Source organism: Mytilus edulis, chromosome 5 (assembly GCF_963676685.1).
Source record: "Mytilus edulis chromosome 5, xbMytEdul2.2, whole genome shotgun sequence".
Classification (NCBI taxonomy): Eukaryota; Metazoa; Mollusca; class Bivalvia; order Mytilida; family Mytilidae; genus Mytilus; species Mytilus edulis.
Window position 1 is genome coordinate 45592527 of NC_092348.1, and position 21264 is coordinate 45613790.

General features: G+C 33.1%; 1 pseudogene; it reads left to right on the forward strand.

The window, feature by feature from the left end:
• The first annotated feature begins 4058 nt into the window (after positions 1-4058).
• On the forward strand, positions 4059-17356 carry LOC139523801 (monomeric sarcosine oxidase-like; annotated as a pseudogene).
• Positions 17357-21264: the final 3908 nt, after the last annotated feature.

Sequence of the window (21264 nt, forward strand, 5' to 3'; positions counted from 1 at the left end):
TTTAGGAATGAATCAGTTGTACCTGGTGATGTAACCTGTGGATTTACTAACACACTAGTCCATCCACTATCTTCAAGCCAACTACCAAGTGCTTTGAACGCAGCCATTTCTATGTGTAGGCCACCGAACATCATAACAAAGTGATCCTCACCATATATCTGAGGCCAGTTCCACTGTATTAGTTTTGCTACAGTGAAAAGGGGTTGGTCAAAAGCAACAACTGGAGTTTGGCCTGGACTTAGCTTTCTAACAGCGCTACGAATAATGTTCAATGAGTGTCGTATCATTGCAACAGATTTTGCTTGCTCATGAAACAGAGGTAAAAGGGCAGACACTGCTGGTAATTTATTCCCATCTGGCAGGACTGCAGCATGATAGGCGGACCATGAAATATTTGTACCCACTATAGCCCTAACACTTGAATTTTTAGCAACATGTTTCAGCCATTTGAATTCCCCTTTTAATGCAGCTGGGAATGAGAACATATCAATTGAACGTTCTCCTTCAACTAATGGAATATCTGGTTCGTTGAATCTTAGTACAGCTGGTGGAAGATTTGAATAACTCTCTGGTAAAAGAGAAACTCTCTTTGACTGACATTTCAACATAGTTTCAGATTGGTCCAATGCTTCAACAACGCCTTGAGCATCCTATGTTGGAATAAAGATATACCTATACCATGGAATGAATCTTTTGACGATATACTGCTTGGATTGTGATCAATGTTGTCTACAGCAGATGAAGTGAATACATTTTGCAATAGATTGGTAGGGCAAATAATACCTTTTTGAACATAACGATGACAAGCATCATTGGCCATTGAAGTAGAAATTTCTAACACTCGATCGTAGGAGACAGACATTCCAAGTTTGAAGAAAGTGTCTACTAGATCACGTTTTCTAGTCTTACAGTGGATCATGACTCCCAAATAAGCACAAACTGGAGGTTCATGATCTTTCATGTGACGGTTGGATTGTTTCTTTGTACAACTATACATCAGAAGCTGTGCTATTGCTAATGTCGACTGAGAATGGGAACTGTCCTGAATGTTGGGTCCAAACTGAATCATACTGATTAAAGAAAGCAATGACTGGGGTACAGAAGCTTCCTGACATCCCTTTGGGAAGGTTCCTTTGAATTCTGAATTTGATGCGAAAATATCTTTACGAACAAACGTAGCTGCTTTTGATATGTTGACAAACTCATTATCAAAGTCTTCTAAGCAGACTCTCTTCAATGCAGGACCAATGTCATCTTTGAAAGCAAGAATGTTTTTACGGCCTTGTTTGAAAGCATCTAAGTCTGGGAAATTAGATACAATTCTGTCTTTTAGTCATGAACTATTAACTCTAGATGAAACATCTGCACCTAGACATGTTTTTCTTTCCGTATACAGTTTACATAGATCAGACAATTTGTAAACACTTATGGTCTCATCGCATGACCTTGTTTCATTTATATAAGAGACTAGTTCTGAAAATGCAATGCCATGGATTTACCTTTCTTTCTTAGATTCGACATTATCATTTTTCATTTCAATTCGAGATGCACGATTATATAGGGAAACTAAACATTTAGAGTGGTACTTTGCCTCCTGTGCAATTAGATCACCAGCACTTAACTTTGCAAGCAACAATGTGTCATTTAATTTTACTGCACATTCTCTCACACGTGTATCTTGTCCAAATGTTTAGGACTCGTGAAGGGCTTCTTGGCCATTTTTATTACAGAAAAAGCACACAGACGGTTTACTGGTGGACTGAACGGAAAAGCTATGTCTAGGTTTTTTTTTTAGATGTGGTGGCTTCATCTATACTCTCACGTGATGTTCGTTTTTCTGCTCTATTTAACTTTGTCCTGTTCAGTTTTAAGTTGTAAGATGTATGCCAACATGCTTTGTGGTCAATGAAAGACTGTGCTATTCCGGATCCATCATCTAAGTTTTCAATGCACACAATAATGCCTTTAGGCATTAATCGCAATGCATGAAACTTCTGTATTCCAGACGCGTGTTTCGTCTTCAAATGACGTATCAGTGAGGCTTGAATCACAAAAGTCAAAAAGAAAAACAGAATGTATGTAATTCAAGATGATAACCTGAAATCTTGAAGTTTTCGCAAAACACAACTATTTGTTGATTGTTAAAGGCTTTCTAGATATACACGATATAATGTTTGAAAATAAGACTTTTGGCGGCCATTTTGAATTTGTCGGCCATTATCGAATTGTTTTCCATATTCAGAAAAGATAAATTAGCATCATATTCAGCTATATACAAAGTTTTGTGCTTTTATTTTCAAATGTTCAATTAAACCATTTTTTTTTTTATTCTGCCTAATGACTGTTGGCCGCCATTTTGAATTTGTCGGCCATTTTGAGATTATTTTTGATTGTTCAATATTCGTTAAGATTAATAAGCATCATTACTAGCAATATGCAAAGTGGTGTGCTTTTATTTTCAATTGATAAATTATACCTTATTTTTGGACTCTGTCTCATGACTGTGGGCGGCCATTTTGAATTGACAGCCATTATAGAATTATTTTTTTATTTTTCCATATTCAGAAAATATTAATTACCATCATAACCAGCAATATGCGAAGTTTTGTGCTTTTATTTTCTAATGATAAATAATACTATATTTTTGGACTCAATTTCATCACTGTTGGCAGCCATTTTGAAATTGGCGGCCATTGTGAATTTTTATTTTGATGGCTCCATATCCCAAAATGTTTATAAGCATCATAACTAACACTGTGCAAAATTTCATGCTTTTACCATTAAGTGATCAATTGTCCCAAAATATTGGACTTAGCTGCTGGACTATTGGTACTCACGACAATGTGTTTATCGCACGACAGTCACGCGACAGTGGTATGACACTATCACGACAGCCACAAGACAGTGACACGACAACAAATCGAAGAGCAAAAAAGGTGCATGTCTAATTTTCGACACACGACAGCACCACGATGCTCAAAATATCGTGCGACTGTCGTACGATGATCACGAATTACCCACGATTTGACCAATTTTCATGTCGTGGCGCTGCATAAATGTGTCGTGGGTTCGTTGTGACCAGGGCTTTAGATTCACGTTTCTCTACATATTTGAGGCAATTTTAAGCGTGACATTATATAGCCGCATGTCAATTATTTACCTTAGGATGTCAGTTTTTTTATTATTGTGGGCCTGCTGTCTCATTAGAATATATCTCTGTTTATTCAAAGATGGTGAACCTCTAATTCAATAACAAAAAGTGAACAACTTCTGTGTTATTCTACATGTTCTAATTATTACCAAGTTGAACTTTAAAAATACGATACAACAAATACAGAAGTGTCCACGTCAAGGTTTGATAAACAAACACTTTAAAATCAAGAGTGAGGGTTCAGATGTTATTTTTATCATGTAACTGGTCAAGATGCCAATGTGATATTCAAAACTTTTAATTCAAAGAGAAAGATAACGAAAGGACAGATAAGTCCTTACAAAACTATATACAACACGAACCCAATTAAAATAGTAAGCCTTTTAAAAGGGAAAGGGTTAATTGCACCTCTTTTTTTAAATCCTCTCATTTTAATTGTTTTATTTGAATTAAAGTATGGTGCTAAACCAGAAATGCTTTCAAAACGGAAAACCTTACAACACAGCCTGTTGTTAAAATTGTTAATTGCTGTAAAAAAAAAAAAAAAAAAAATAAATTGAACCCAAAAAGTAAGTTTGTGACATCCAAAAAAATAAGTAAAAAATAAAGAAAATTAATATTAGATAAGCAAGTACTTCAAGTCAAAAAGGACGTTCATTCAAACTGTAAATGAAATGATTTTCAATTTTTCAGTTCAAAAATAACTTTTTTTTGGAAAAAGGTTCTTCAAAATTACGTTTTCCTAGTGTTTAGGATTAATAAAAGTTTTGTTTTAAAAAGTTTAAATTCTGAAAAGTTAGTACCATTGAGACATTTTTTCCAATTCAATAACGTAGATTCTAACAAATACAAACAGTGTGCATACAATCTGGTGTCCTACATTATCTATTTTTATCTAGTGTATTTTCATTATAATTCAGTATATTCATTGACACGAACGAATGGTTTTGTACAGGTATATTATTATTTAGCCTTGACAATTTTATCTTAAATTTAGTGTGTCAGGTTTATTTATCTCGTGAGGTCTGTAAGTAAATTATAGAAAGAATATTATGGAGGGGAGAAGGTATTTTGAGTACATTGTTGTCGGTTGTGGTGGAGTTGGAAGTGGGACATTATATTGGCTCTCGAAAAAAGCTGGTATAGGTACGTTTACATACGCTTGTTTTTTTATATATATTTTTTCAATTCCAGTGATAGACATAAGACATAAGACATAAAGCTTAACTTAAAGTCGGTATATAAGCAATACAAGTATAAACATAAGCTATGGAAAGCTTTCAAAACTACGGAAGCCGATAAGGGACATTAAAAAAAATTTATGTCGGACATAACAGTTCGTTATTACGACATCGCTATGTCGTAATTTCGACATCGCTATGTCGTTATTTCGACATAACATGTCGTAGATACGACATCATTATGTCGTTATAACGATATATTATGTGGAAATCACGACATCGCTAACGACATGTTATGTCGAAATAACGACATCGATATATCATCATAACAACCTTAGCCTTGTTACTTTCTGAGCATTGAAACAATATGGGAAACAACATTTTCATCTTTATTTTAAGAACCAATTATCAAAATTGAATCAAACTTGATATACGTGTGCACTATAAGGTCCTATTCAAGTAGTTTCAAATTGGTTAAAACACATGAGCGCCAATTCAAGGTACCTTAAACATTTTCAAAATATTCTTCTCAAGAACACTAAAATGACTGAGTTTAAACTTAGTATAAACATACATTGTGTACCTAGTATCCGATGTCTTTAAAAAGAGTTGTTGCGTTTGACATGATCCGAAGTTAAATATGGCCGCCAGTGAGGACAAAGTTTGTATCAAAACCCTATTGTAAACATATTCATTTTCTTTTTGAGAATGATAAACTCTGAATTCAATCAAACTTGATTGATATTAAAGTTAGTTACGCTATACATTTTATGTCTGCACATTATATAACTTTATTTCATAATCAAGTCGAATAGGACCATATAAATGGTGATCAATTCAGGCTCCTTGGAGCCTCTATTATATTTGGCATGTATGTAGCAAGAAGATGTGTTTAGTACTAGATGGGTAATGTGTGATTTTGCAATTGCTTGTCGTCCGTCATCATCTGTAGTTACCCTTTGATTTTTATTTCTATTTATTCTACTAGTATTACCTTTACTAAGTATCAGTCTCCATATTGTTGGTTGCCGGTCATAATCGACGGACGTCAGGTGATGACAAATACATGTAGCAATCCAAAAAAATGTTTTAGAGGACACAACTCGGCTATGGTTAAAACTGATTATTCTTAAATTTTCGGAATAGGTCCATTTTTGTAATGCCGCTACAAGGCAGCACTCGCACCCGCAAAGCGGAAAGGGATTAATATAAGTAGTAAAACTTGTTTCCCAATCCACTATTATTAAATATGTTTGAACCCTCGACAGTTTTGGGAATAATGTAAATGTTTTGAAGATATTATCAAAAAACTAATGAGTGCCCATTATATCCTATTTTTAAAGTTAGTAACAGCGGCTGTGCTTTTAAGGGGTTAAAAATCGACGCACGACTTTTATAAAGGAAGCATTCTATGCGAAAAAATCAAACTACCTTTGAAAGAATTTTGCACAGTAGTTTCAAAGGAGATTTAAAAATACACTAACGACAGACGACGACGGACAACAAGCGATAGCCATAGCTCGCATACCACTTCGGGTACTAGACACAACTTCCTAGGGTGCTAGGCGAAGGTCAATGGATCCATTAGGCTCAAGTATTAGGGGTCCAAAGTTTACCACAGGCTCCAATGGAAAAAGCTTTGAAAATCTTCTTTAAATAAGAACTATCAGGCCACATTGAACCAACCTTAGAGAATGGATGATCCTTATATAATGAGGAGTAAATACAAAAAAAAAAAGAAGATGTGGTATGATTTCCATCGAGACATCTCTCAAAAAGAAACCAAATGACACAGACATTGACAATTATAGGTCACCATACGGCCTTCAACAATGATCACAGCCGATACCGCATAATCAGCTATAAAAGGCCCCGAAATGACAATTGAAACACAATTCAAACGAGAAAAACTAACGGCCTATTTTATGTACAAAAATAAACAATTAACAAATATGTAACACATCAACAAAAGACAACAACTGAATTAACGACTTAGGAAAGACACATACATAAAGAATGTCGCGGGATTGAATATGTTAGCGGGATCTAAATCTTCCCCCTAAGTGTGTAGGTATATTTGTCCCGAGGAACAGTGGTTAAAAGAACTTGGGGTTCAAAGTTTTAATAAGGCTTCAATGGGGAGGACGCTTGAAGAATCTCATTAAGAACCAACAATAGCAATGCAGTTATAATTTGAATCAAGTCTCAGTAGTACATTAAGATTCAATTGTGTACAAATAAAGGTACAGAGGTCCGTGGTTCTGAGCACTATGAGTCCAAAGCTTAACATATTAGTATTCATTGGGAAAAGCTTAAAATTCGTCTTATTCAGAACCTGCAATGGAAATGGAGGACTTCATTATTTACAAAATTCTGTACATGCCAAACATAATTAGAGGCTCCAAGGAGCTTGTATTGCTCCCCTATTCAACTAGGTCTCATTTGACTTGATTATAAAATAAATTTCTCTGATGTGCAAGCCTTGAGGTGCAAGTAAATAACTTTAATTAAGCTAAATTGCTTATAGTGTTCATTATTCTCTAAAAAAAAAAAAAGAAGATCAATTTGTTTTTGTTACAAACTTTGCATTTATTGACGACCATTTTGAATTCCCTATCTCTTCAAAAAGTGAAAAGTTAAACTATAATGTTGTTGTTATTTTCACATAGAGGTCAGAAGTCTATTATTCGGTGGTTGTCGTTTGTTGCTGTGTTACATATTTGTTTTTCGGTCTTTTAATTATTTAAACCGATATTTTTCTCGTTTGAATTGAATTGTTAAACATCTGTCATTTCGGGGACTCTTCCTCTTATATCTTGCATCCCTCTTTTATAGCTGACTATGCTGGGGCTTTTCTAATTATTGACGGCATTATGATGACCTTTAGCTGTTAATTTGATTTTATGTGACATTTAGTCTCTTTGCAATCATGATACATATTCTTTGATATATATATAGCGATCGATGTCGTTACTACAACATAGTGATGTCGTAATTACGACATGTTATTTGCAATCACGACATAGCGATGTCGTAATAACGACATGTTATGTCGAAATTACGACATAGTGATGTCGTTATTACGAGATGATATGTCGTAAGTACGACATAAAAAAAATTTAATGGCCCTTATCGGCTTCCGTATAAAACCGACGGAGCAACAATAAAACAAAACATACATATCAAGGCATGCATTAAACATATAAATCAAAAGTTTATATCAGTATGTAAACATGTAGCAAAAAAGTTCTTTAAGCATCTTATATAGACACTTATAAACATTCATTATCTTGGCATTGCACAAGGTCATGTTTTTCTCTGACTGTCTATGACGTCTTTACACTAAATCCATTGGAAGTTGGAAGTGTAAGGATTGATAATTTAGTCTAAGATGCATGATTTTTTTTATAAGTTGTTAGTGGCTTTGAACTAGCTGTTAACTGTGAGTACTCTCAGATATGTTCCTTATGTCTTTTTGTTGTTGGTATTTTACAAGTACCCAGCCACGTTCACTTGTATTTTTATCCATCTGATGAGTCAAGCCTTTTTCAACTGATTTGTATAGTTCGTTCTCATGTTGTACTGTTATACCACTGTCCCCGGTTAGGGGTGGGTTGGGATCCCGCTAACATGTTTAACCCCGCCACATTATGTATGTATGTGCCTGACCCAAGTCAGGAGCATGTAATTCAGTGTTTTTCGTTTGTTTATGTGTAGCATATTTGTTTTTCGTTCATTTTTTATATAAATAAAGCCGTTAGTTTTCTCGTTTGAATTGTTTAACATTATCATTTCGGGCCCTTTTATAGCATACTATGCGGTATGGGATGGCTCATTGTTGAAGCCGTACAGTGACCTATAGTTGTTAATTTCTGTGTCATTTTGGTCTCTTGTGGATAGTTGTCTCATTGGCATTCATATCACATTTTCTTTTTTATATTAAGTATATACATGGATATCACACTATGTGTATGACAAACTTGTAATGGTGAATGTCACATAATTGCATGTAACGAATAAATCGATCTAGCCATCATATACCTTCCATATAGGAACCTCAAGGCTTGACTAGGCATAACAAATATAATGCTCCTTGGACTTATCCAGTCGGCAATTTGACATGTTCGGGCTGTACACATCTTCTTATCGCATAGAATATGCAAACACTAATTGTGTTGAAAATTGACGTTAACGAGAACTGTTAAGCTTGTCACATTTAAAACGAACCTTTGTAACTACACTGTTTGTGAGATATTCGTGTATATATTTTGATGCAAGGATACATTTCTACTGTGTCAAACATGCTCTTATTTTGTGACTGACAGTAAAAATGAAAAACCCGTCGCGTCGGGCGAACTTAATGACATTTAACATATTATCTATTGTGACAGTAGTATTGCAAAGTTGGTCTCTTCCTTTAATATGAATGCATTTTGTTGCACTATGCACATGGCGAGCAAAGTTCTTACTCCCTCAGGAAAAGTTTACCTCAGATGAACTCCATCGCGTGTTTTGGTACTTGTACATTCTTGGCTTTCATTTTTGTTATTAGAGCGATTCTGATAAAGGCAAACCAAGCAATTCACTTTAGACGGATAAAACTTATAGTGTTTTACGAATAAATCCATTTCAGATTTTTAACATTCGCCTAAGGTTTTTTTGCACCACGAATTCGAGAAAGACAGCAATTTAAAACACAACAAAGATATCTTATCCCTTGCAATGCATAGATATTTGTATGAACCGTGTAAACCCCTATTATAGTAAATATATTTCTTTTTGTCTCCAGTAAAACTATGTTACTCTACTACGGTGTAATATCCATTAGGGCCAATATGTTTAAAGCCCAAAAACATGCATGTCAACATCAAATATGATTTGTATATACATATGCACAGGCATGGTTCTACAATCTGTCGATACCTGTATATTGGCCTTGTACAATATCATGGGTTTCTCTGACTGTTAATGACGTGTTTACACTAAACCGATTGCTGTGTATTGACATGCTAGCTCCATACATCAATTTAACTGATTGAAAGATTACAAAATGTATGTCTTCATCATATGAATAGCAAGCACAATCCCTCCCGTTTGGGGTTTAGTGTTATACAATCATTAAATATAGGAGAAGAACATGACCCATGTCATGCCAACAACTTGTTTTAGAACAAATGTGTTTATTTCCGATACAAAGACCCTATAAGTGAAATTTATTTTGGCGATACAGAGGGGAATACGTCCTCATCATCCTCTTGCATCCGGCACTCGCATAGGTTACATATACTAGACACACCAGCAAATGTAATTAGAAGCGAACATGGACCAGCGTTGTTACTCACACTGTACAAAGACATGGGATTATTAATTACTTTTATAAAAGAGGGACGAAAGATACCAGAGGGAGAGTCAGACTCATAGATGGATAATAAACTAACAACGCCATTGCTAGAAATAAAAAAAAGAAACAGACAAATAATAGTACAGAAGACACAACATAGAAAACTATTCACTAAGCAACACGAACCCCACCAAAAACTTGGGGATATATCAGGTGCTCCAGAAGGGTAAGTAGATCCCTCCACATGTTGCACCAGTCATGTTGTTTATGTGATTACAAATCCGGTAAACAGTCTAGTTCGGTAGGTCACATTCGTGAAAAGGGAAGGGTATTGTAGTTTCGACATAAGGAACATATCCGACAACAGTCATTCCATGGCGTCCGTACAATTTACGAAGGAATGATTTCAACTTCACCATTTGGAACTCTTGCATGTCTTGTTTTATAAGCTTCCTTGTGAGTAGCAATCCTCTATTAAGGAAATCATGATAGGAAATACAAGCCCGGGAATATCGTATCAATTAGGAGATATATACTCCGTATGCAGGCGCTGCTGGAATGTTGCTACATAGAAATGGAAAGTTCACAATTGGGAAGCTGAAATCATCTCTTTTGTAGTGAAGTTTTGTTTTCAACCAACCCTCATTGTCAATTTCTATATGTAAGTAAACGTGACGCAGACTTAGCTGTATCTGTAGTATCCTTTATCTCTAGTTCGATGGGATAAATTCGTTCAAAATAGTCACCAAATTTATAACTATTGCATGGTTTTAACAGATGTTCTCGGTCTCGAACAATTTGAACTTGGACACCATAATGGAGGTTCACAGGATCACTCAAGGATCATGTAAATATACTATTGTGAAGGTTTTCTTTATACATATAAGGAGATATGGTATGATTGTCAATGAGACACATATATTACCAGAGACCGAAAGATGTAAATATAAGTCACCATAGGTCTTAGTACGGCCATCAACTATAGGCAAACTTCATTCCGTATATTTAACCATAAACGGTCAGGAAGACAAAATGAGAAAAGAAAAAAGGGGAATTTTACGAGCTGATTAAAGCTAAAACTAAGTATGACAAACAGCAACTTCACGCGTTTTTCATTTGATTGAATGCTTTAGTTATTCGTTCTTTGGTATTTTTTTTTGTGCCATAGGAAATATTGTAAGCACACACTTTATATTAAAACTAATATTCAACGGATAACTGTTTTAATAGGCATTTGAATTGCGTTAAAACGAAAAGGAAAATTATTGAAAATTTCATCATATTAGATAAGAACTCTGACATTGTTAATGACATCAATCTTGAACTAATATTGCACAGAGTGTAGTTGTCACATAGTTTGATTTGTGAGTGTCTTAGATCTTAAGTATACGTTTGAAAAGTAGATCAAAACCCTTTATACATGTGGTGCGTAAAAACTAAATTCTATTAATCATTAATATGTATAGTTTGCAACAATGATGCGCAATGCAATTTTTTTTTATCTTTACTTACAGACGATTAGCTTACCACGATAACAGATATACTAAACTTACACCAGATACCTACACAGCGTAAGTACTTTATAACATATAATTGGTATGCGCAAAATAAACATGCATGTTATTATGAGTAATAGAGCAACCGTTTAACTTTAAAGAGAGAGGGGCGGGAGGGGGATTCTTAGTTACACATTTATTTAGTTTCTTGACGCGATTATTTAGACTATTTTTTTACAGTAAAATGTACGGGGGGGGGGGGGGGGGTGGGGGGGGAATTGTAATCATAATATTTTTTATATTTTTTTTGTCATTTGCTTGATCAGAATTGGAAAATAAACATTATCCCCTTTTCACCCCTGGAATTGAAATGGTCGTTCCCTAAGCTGTCAAAAAGGGAAATGGAGTACATTCTATTTCTTTTTAATATATATTGATACACATCGGTTTGTTTGATGAATCATAAGCGGGCCTGGACTGGGTCCTTACTTGTTCTATTCTTTTTTTTTTTTTTTTTTTTTTAAGTTTAGAATACTAGTACGTAGTTGTTGTTCCATCGGGTTATATTTTTTTTTATAGGAGTAACATGTGTTTTTATATATGTATCATGGATTTTTTAAATTTTTTAGTTATCGTTAGGTAAGAATTTCTCAATTGTTATGGTCTCTTACTCTACCCCTTTCCCCCGAATATTATCTCTCTCTTTTAGCCTCTGCACTATTCTTTTGTTTTCTCTATTGTATATCTTTTGGCCCAGCTCTCTGTAGTAAAGATCCGTTATCCTCTTTTCTTAAACCCCTATCAAGACGCTCGTATATAATGTCAATGTAATAGAAAATGTTCACTCAACAACACGGTTTAAACTCTGGACCATTAATTCCAGGAAGCGATATGTATAGAAGAAAACCACGTACTTTTTTTGTATTTCTTTTTTTTTTGGGGGGGGGGGGGTGTCAATCTTTTCTCATTTCATTTATCTACTTGCTTTTAATTTACAAAGATGGGAAGCAGTAGAGAAGGAATCCGGTCTACAGTTAGTGTATAACACAGGAGGAGTGCAATTTACCAGAAAAGACGAAATGTCTCACGTCATCGACGCTTATGCTAAAGCAATGACCGAAAATAATATCAGGTATTTTTAACGTTACAAGTAATTGTTTAATATAATTTTTTTTTCTAGATATGCAAATAATTCAAGTGTGCGCAAGTGGAGAGAGTATCGAACCTTTATCTTACTTTTGATACCTTAGTTACATAAACATGTTCGTTGTTATAATCATATAAAAGAAGACTAAGAACCTCTGTGCAAAGACACTACCCAATACATGTATTTATTTTCCCGAAGGCTGGATGGCCGAGTTTAAGTAATGCATTACTGTATCTCTGGACTGTGCGCACTGAGTTAGTGAGTTCGAATCCTGCGGGTCGCAATTTTGCTTGATTCTAATATCAATAGGTTAGGATTATCAGTGTTCCACTGAAGGTCGGTGGTTCGGACAAGCTTCCTCCACCAAAATAAACTGACGACCAACGCAAAGAAATAACACAATAGTCCTGAAAGTGGTGTTAAACTCAAAGTAACAAATACAATCAAATAACCAAGTGTCTGAGACAAAAAAAAGTGCTAAATGATGAGATTTTTTAAAGCATATTATTTTAATCTTTATTTTGTCAGTTTTGAAAGACTAACGGGAAGCCAGCTCAGAGCTAAATTTCCACAGTTTGAAATAGATGACACATACGATACAATTTATCAACCAATAGCTGGACTCGTAGATGCAGCTCTTGCAAACTCTGTTCATATTCAACTTGCTAGAGCCAATGGAGCTACAGTTTTAGAACACTGTCCTGTCCAGAAAATTGAAAAGTTGCCTAATGGAAGAGTACTGGTATGTTGATGATGATAACATTTGCAGTAAGCGAGTTGTCTTAATAAAAAATATAATTAAATGTTATTGTTTTTAGGGGGCGGGGTTGCTAATGTTTTTTCCTTCTGATCAAGTAACTGTATTATTGAGATATTTGCGTTAATGCAGCATCAATAAGATAACGTTAATCTACTGAATCATACAATTTGGTAGGAGAACCAACTAATTATTTTTGTTTCAAAATCTAATTGGTCCAATAAGTCTCAGCGTCTTTACTATATACATGTATAAGAGAAGTGTCTTTATTCCATTTTAGGTGCAACTCAGTTTAAATAAAGGCAACAGTAATAACAATTAAACTCAGTTTAAGTCCGTTTAAAATATAAGAAGCGGAATTGAAAACCTAAAATAGATGTTTACTTTACAGAAAATGTTTCAATGTATCAAAAAACATACTTGTTTGTAAAAATAATTTTTAATAGTCATTAGTAATTTATATTTTATTAACGGACATTTTGTTTAAGAAGGAAACGAAAATCATATTGATGACATATATTTGACAATTTAAGGAGGCTCGCGGATACAAAAATTTCGGCCAAAAATTAAACATTTGTTTTTACTTGCATTATAAATTTGATTTATTACACTATTAGATATAACTTTATGACATGGTACAAAATTCAACCAGAAAAATCGATTCGGTTTGGCCCGGATGACTTTTAAAATGTTTATATCATTAAAAAAAGCTCTAAATTATCTTCCTTTGGTGCAAAAATGGCATTTTTTGGCTTTAAAATTGAAATAGCTTTTTTAACTCATCGGTGACCTATACTTTTTATTATTGTTTTCAAATAAGCTGTACATAAACTAAATATTTGTAAAATTTAAGCGATTTCTGTAATTTAGTTCTTTTTTTGTTTGTTTCGATATTAGCTCTATTTCTCCTATTAGTTCAACAGGGAAAAAAAAGGACATTAACAAAAATGTATGCTTCTTTCGGTGGCAGATTGTGAGCTGAAATGAACGGCGACCCCATTTTTTTTTATTTCATTCTTCTATTAAGGATATGATAGAGTTCAATTATAAAAAAAATATAGCGAAATCTTATATTAGGGGAGAAAAAAATGATTTAGTCCCGCGAGCCCCCTTAAACATATAAATATAGGGCAAATGTGTAAAGATACATGTAAGTTTCTACTTTACATAGTCATGGTGTACATTTTTATCTTATAATATTTGATTAAAGAAAAACAAATAGAAATAAAGCAAGTCGTCTTGTGTTGTGTAATTCGCATTGGATTAGATCATTTGTCAAATATATCACTTATCCTTTCCAGGTACATACCCCAAAAGGAGTATTTCAGTGTCGTCGTCTAATAGTTACTGCTGGTGCTTGGATAAACCATGTTCTTGGATCTATTGGTGTCCATATACCAGTTTATGTTACGCAAGAACAAGTCACATATTTTGCTACACCAAACGTAAAAGATTTTACAAAGGCAAAGTAGGTTGAAATTATAATCAATTTTGAATATAAGAGAACATTTAATATCCCGAGATCGCACTGCAATCTATTGGTATTTATGTGGACTGGTTATACTGTATCCGTATGATTTCAGAGCGTAGTCCATGTAGTATACGAGGTACATGTAACCAGTACGAATTAACATTATAAAGTATATGCGTTAGTTGAGTTCTTATTGTAGATTAAACAACAATTGCTGAATACTTTACTCACAAAAAAATTGCATACATGTGAAATTTATCCTTTTGTTTGATATCTTTAAAATTTTGCTCCCAATTTATGTTCTGTGTATCTTAACTTGGGCACAATCCGTGCCATTTATATCCGTTCATCCTTTATTTCTCATTTATTTTAAGGTACCCGATATGGATTTATCACTCAGCTAAATACGACTTTTATGGGATGCCAATTAGGAGATAACTGTATTGTATTTTAAGCTCCGACGGCATCAATTGGGGATTTGATGGTCGCAAATTAAGTTTACTGGCGACGCGTTAGCGGAGACAGTAAACGGGTATTTGCGACCATCAAATCCCAAATTGATGCCGTCGGAGCTTAACATATAATATTGTTATCTCCATTCTAATGAAACTGACATAAAACAACGTTAAAACATGTATTTAAAATCTGTCATATGCCGTCTGCGCTTGCGCGTACGTCCCATAGCATCAATTGTCAATTGATGCCATGTAAGAAAGTGACGTTATCCAATCAAAATGAACGTTACAAACGTTGTTGCATTAGAATGCATGGTAATTCAGGTAGCAAAATTGGAATAGACGCTGGTGGTCCAGTTGTTTCCGTTGACACACGGAATTATGAACCAGACAAGACAAGAGAACAAGCCTGTATAAAACATCTGGAGAGAACAATACCAAGGGTAATATTGTTTATCTATCAGACAAACCGTCAAACACATGATTTCTATCCTTTTATCGAATGTAAAAAAATGATACTATAAAAAAAAGAAGATGTCGTAAGATTGTCAATAAGACCACTCACCACAAGAGACCAAAATGACAGTAAAGACAAATCTGATAAGGCCATTAGAAAAGAAAAGAAAACAGCAGAAAAACGACAGAAGAAAAAAAATACAGAAAAACAACCAACACTTATTGTTAATCAAAAGATTAGACATTTGAAATAGCTATCGCACAATATGTTCTAAAAAAAAATCGTATTACACATTGTACATGACTTGTTGTATAATAACACGAATAAGTACATTCAATCATGTATATTTAAGACTCGAAATAAGAATATATTTATATTTAATGTGTATTTTATTTTTTGTCTCCTGTTTGCAAATGAATAATTATTTTTAGTCCCTAGGACCTATAATGTACACTAAGACATGTCTCTACACAATGACACCGGACCGTCATTTTGTTGTGGATGATTGTTCTAAGAATGGATGGGATAATGTGATCGTCTGCTGTGGAGCTGGTCATGCGTTTAAGTACGTGGTATACTATGTGATTATGTAGAATATTAGAATAAGTAAGAAAATAGGGCCATTTATGCAAAAAAAATAATTATTCATTATTTTTCGTCATAATAACATCACATAGCGAATTAAAGAAAAAGATACTGCGAAGTAATATTAATATCAAGAATATGACGAGAGATAAATGAAACAAGCCCCACAAAGTCGCATGATGGTCTCCCATGATGATTGATCTATAAGCCGTCAGCATACAATAATCAACTAATAAATTGAAGAAAGACTATAGAAAAATTTGTATTTACTAAATAGCAGAAATACCACAAAACTGTAGGAAAGAACAACAGTAAACACCATAATAGTGAAAACTAAACATATCATCCTTGTAATATAATTATGTATAAAATTGCGAATGGAAATGGGAAATGTGTCTAAGAGACAACAACCCGACCATAGAGAAGACAACAGCAGAAGGTCACCAACGAACTGTGATTTTGTTTTTTTAGAATTTTTCTATTACTCTTACTACATATCCTCAAATAGGGTGAGGTTTATGCACACATGAAAATAAAACAAAATCTTACTAGTATAACATGTTGCGCTAGTGCCAGTTCATCTGAATCATCCGTGATTTTCGTTATTGTTTTGTTGTTGTATGTTTATACATGTAGCTTTTTTTGAAGGAAGTCAATAGTTGATGATTGATGTTGTTACTGTACTGTCCAATATGTTTTTATAATTTGTGTGCCATTTGTCTTTCGTTTATTTAATTGCCTACGTGATATGGACGAAATCTATGGAAAGTGTACACTTCATATTATTTGATATATTTTTTTTTCAGATTTGCCAGTCTTTTAGGAAAAATACTCAGTGAAATGGCAATAGATGGCAAAACCAAGTATGATATTTCACAGTTTAATATAGACAGAGAAGCGATCACAAACCCTGACTGGACACCAACTTTATACATGGGCACTGGAGGAAAAGTTCCGACGAAGAAGAGCTCAGCTTCGAAACTGTAATAGTTTGAACTGTGTATTCGATGAATAATGAAATATAGTTGGACTTTATAATTTTTATTTTTTCTAAACAATAATTTAAATAAAAGTATACAAGAAAGAAGGTTCAGTTACTTTTTAAAATTAGTGAATAATGCATTCCACAATTGTAAAAGCATTAACGGCATAACTATATAAGACTAACTGAACATTCTAATTTCAATAAAGCTATAACCTAAAATGTAAACATACCAACGATAATTGTCTTTGTAGTTATAAATGAATATGTGAATGTATATCATGTGTATCCAACCGAATTACAACAAACTGTCAAGTCAGTTTAAGAATTCAATCTTTCTTACAGTTATTTGATACATCTACAAAATATATTTCGTTATGAAGACGTAAATGTTTATAACATGACAATTAAGTGTAACTTACGGTCATACCGAGCATAAATATTTATACATTTTATTTGGGAAAGCAGGGATTTTGTAAAATCTTTGAAATGTGTAGCAAATTATAAAATCAGTAGCCGTTTTATTTGTTTCACTGCTTTTGTAAAATATCAGAAAAGCCTTTTTTAAACATGTTAAACTCACCGTCAATATTGTTGGGGCGTTTGGAAAATCACTAATTAGATATGTAAACCTTTTACAAATATACATGACTTAATAGAGATTTCCAATAAAATTACTTTACTCGACATAACCGACCTAACTCAACGCATTTCGTCATATTGCATTGAAGCATGAAGGACGGGAGCATACACTGCATGAATGTTTTGCTCTTTAAACCCGTATTGTTTGCTGGAATATACTTTAATTGAAAATCAACCCCAATTTTTTTTTTAATCTTTAAATATTTTGTCATTAAACTTTGAACGATTTTACTGACACACGTATTATAATGAAATACGTAAGTTAAAAACTTGTAATCAAATACACCCATCATTTCTGGTCATTTCAGTTACTCATATTTTAGCTCTTCTCCAATATTGAATTTAAAAAACTTCCGAGACAAAATTTAGCATGAAAATATTAAAATTATGAATTCCGAAGCGAGAAGGTTGCCTTTTTATTGTTTTTACAAGTTTTTAACATTTAACAAAGAATCCAACACACCCAAATGTAAAAGGTGTACTCGACTATTTAAAAAAAAATCTATAATTTAATTGAAGATAATTTGATGTGGGCAGCAATTCATATCATTGATACATCTATCAAATAGTACTTTTTCGTCTTTACCTATACTAATGTACAACATGATGAAAAATGGTTCTACTTCAGATTTTGTTCAATCCTGTATACCACCATTCCCCATGTGAAATTGACAAATCGTCGAAAAAAATCAACAAAAAATGGTAGAATACGCTATAAATTTTGTTGGGGGGGATACCGTACGGCATGTTCTTTGGAACAAAAAGGTAAACATCCTACACAGAGAAACAAGTTATGAGTATGCAGAAGATTCTTATTGACAATATGCTTGTTAAACATGGAGGTAGACTTTTTCAACAAATTGTCGGATTTCTATACGAACAAACTGTGCGCCTCTCCTAGCCGAAATCATCTTATTTTCGAATGATTCAGAGTGTCTTCAGACTCTTGCTAAAAAAAAGAAGATTAAAGAAGCCAGATTTAATTTCACATTCAGATACATTCATGATATAGCTAATGTTCTGTCTATTAACAATCGAAACTTTTCTGACTGGGTTCCATCAATATACACCCACCAGATCTACAATATTAAAGAAACAACACACATGACTTCCTGTGTCTCGGTTTTTAGACTTAAACCTAGAATTTGACATTAGCGGTCATCGAAGTACAAGAGTACATGACAAACGAAACGATTTTAATTTTGAAATTACCAATTCCACACATCTTATTCGCAATATACCAATTTCACCAGCATATTGAATATTTATTTCACAACTCATTCTGTATTCAAGAGCGTGCAGCTCTACTCAGACTTTTTAAAACGTCACCAGTGTCGGAGCAAAAAGTTGATGAACAGGTTTATGTCATGAAGTTATGTTCTTTGTAAAGGTTCATCGGAGTAAACCAATACATCGTTGATAAATATTCTGTATCATTTTACAAATAATACATGATGGTCTTGTAGTATAGATTCTGAGTGCCGACCTTGTTTATCATCATGTTAACGTGTTATAGTGTTCTTTTATTTGTCTGGAAATTATTGTGTTTACTGTTTATATCTATCAGACGTGGCTCGGTCCTTGTACATCCAGTCATTGTGTTATTGTGCTTTTTGTATTCTTGTCTTTCTTTTTTGCTCAAAAGCTTTGTCTTTATGCATTGTTGTTTTTCTTTGTTGACATATTTGTTTATTTCTATAGTGATTTAGATTATAATGTAGTGGTGACTGCTGTACCGCAATTATTGACATTTTCACCTACAACCAAACTAACACAGCACATCCAATCAGATTTGTATTTTCCACAACCGCATTCTACAAATTGTTAATGGACATGTGGACTTTTGAATTCAAAAATGTAAAATGTAATAACGGATTATTTCTATCTATTATATGTCTTGTTTAATATTTTACATGCCATTCATTGTGAAGAATTCTTTATTCATTCCAACTAAAATACTTTATTTTTAATCTGTTCAAAGGTTCCATAAAATCCTAGCAAACTCGAATTATTTGTTGCCTATCAATAGATAGTATGATTATGTCAATACAAAACCATTAAGTAATTAAGATGGTTCAAGTGATGATAATAGGGATAGCATTCTTCAATAAATTAAATTGAGAGTTTTATTTTATAAACAAGACTACCTATTTACGTATAAAACATCTTATTGATTGTATTGTGAAAATTAGATTCCGTAAATGTTACGATAAAAGATTGCCAATGGTAAATTTAATTTTGAGAATATACTTTAAGCAGCACTTCATTAATACTACTTACACAAATATTATATCAGATTGTTGTAAGTAATGGAATAAAGACTTCTTACATCTACATGTTGAATAAAAACAAAAGAAACGAATGCAATATTTATTATCATTGATATCATCGAACAATTTCATCAATTTTCATTACGAATTATTTGATTTGGTTTTAATAATGTCTGCGTACAAACCTATAGCAAAATGTCAATTCGATTGAGGTTTCAATTCGTAGTTAACCGGTACTAAATAAATTCACAAAAAAACTCGTATGCGATGAATGATTATGAAAAACTGCAAAATGATTCATATGAAAAATTGAGAGTGATCTCATATGCAAACAGTTGTATGATGAACTTTTCATTTCAATGACCGAAGTAAAGAGATACAAATTTAAAAAAAAGTTATTAAAGTTGTTAACCAACATTTTTATCAGTTAATAAAACGATAATTTACAAACGACATTTGAAAGGGAAAAAACAAAACATAATACGATCTCATAAGGGTATGATTTCGGAGTTTTATAATATGTAAAACAGGGGTAAAACACTCAATGGAAATCCAAAATCAGAAGTCAAAATAGACTGGCAATGCCATGACAAAAAAACAATAAACGATGCAAAGACAAAAAAAAAAACAACAGTATAGAAACTTAAAATTAAAGTGATCAACACGAACGCCACCAAACTGAATAAATCTACTACAGCAAAAGTCTTTTGTCCTGTATTTTGTTTAAGAGAATTGATGCAATTTCCATATTAGTTTGATTTTACTGAGAATTAAATCAACAGAACAGCTGTGATATGTGATAAAAATTAACATAACCTTGTAAAGTAAATGTGTATAAAAGGAAAGACAAATGCATAAAATGTAATCAAACAAGCTTCAATCATAAACATGAATAATGCATGTAATTAATGCTATAAGTTAAATTAAAAAAAACAGTCCCCTTTTCTTCATTCGTTTTGGTTGATTGTCAGTGAACATTATTGATCAACCTTTCATGTCATTTTGTATGACCTAAAATTAGTTTTCAATATAAAAAAAAACTGTCCTAATAGTTGAGGATCTGGAACAAATCAAGTGAAATCTTTCTAATTTTCATCGGATTGCAGAACTGACATAAACTAATATCTCTTGACATTTTCAGGTTTCTAACTTTTTTAATCAGTACTTTAATATCAATTTGTAATCTATGATTGGTGAAATTACGTATACTTTCGTATTCACTTTTATATAAGTATGTTTGTATTTTCCAATTTGATCCAATGTTTCATTTTAATGAAATTTACTTTTATTATATTTTTCGAGATATTCTTTTTTTTTATTTTTTAAATC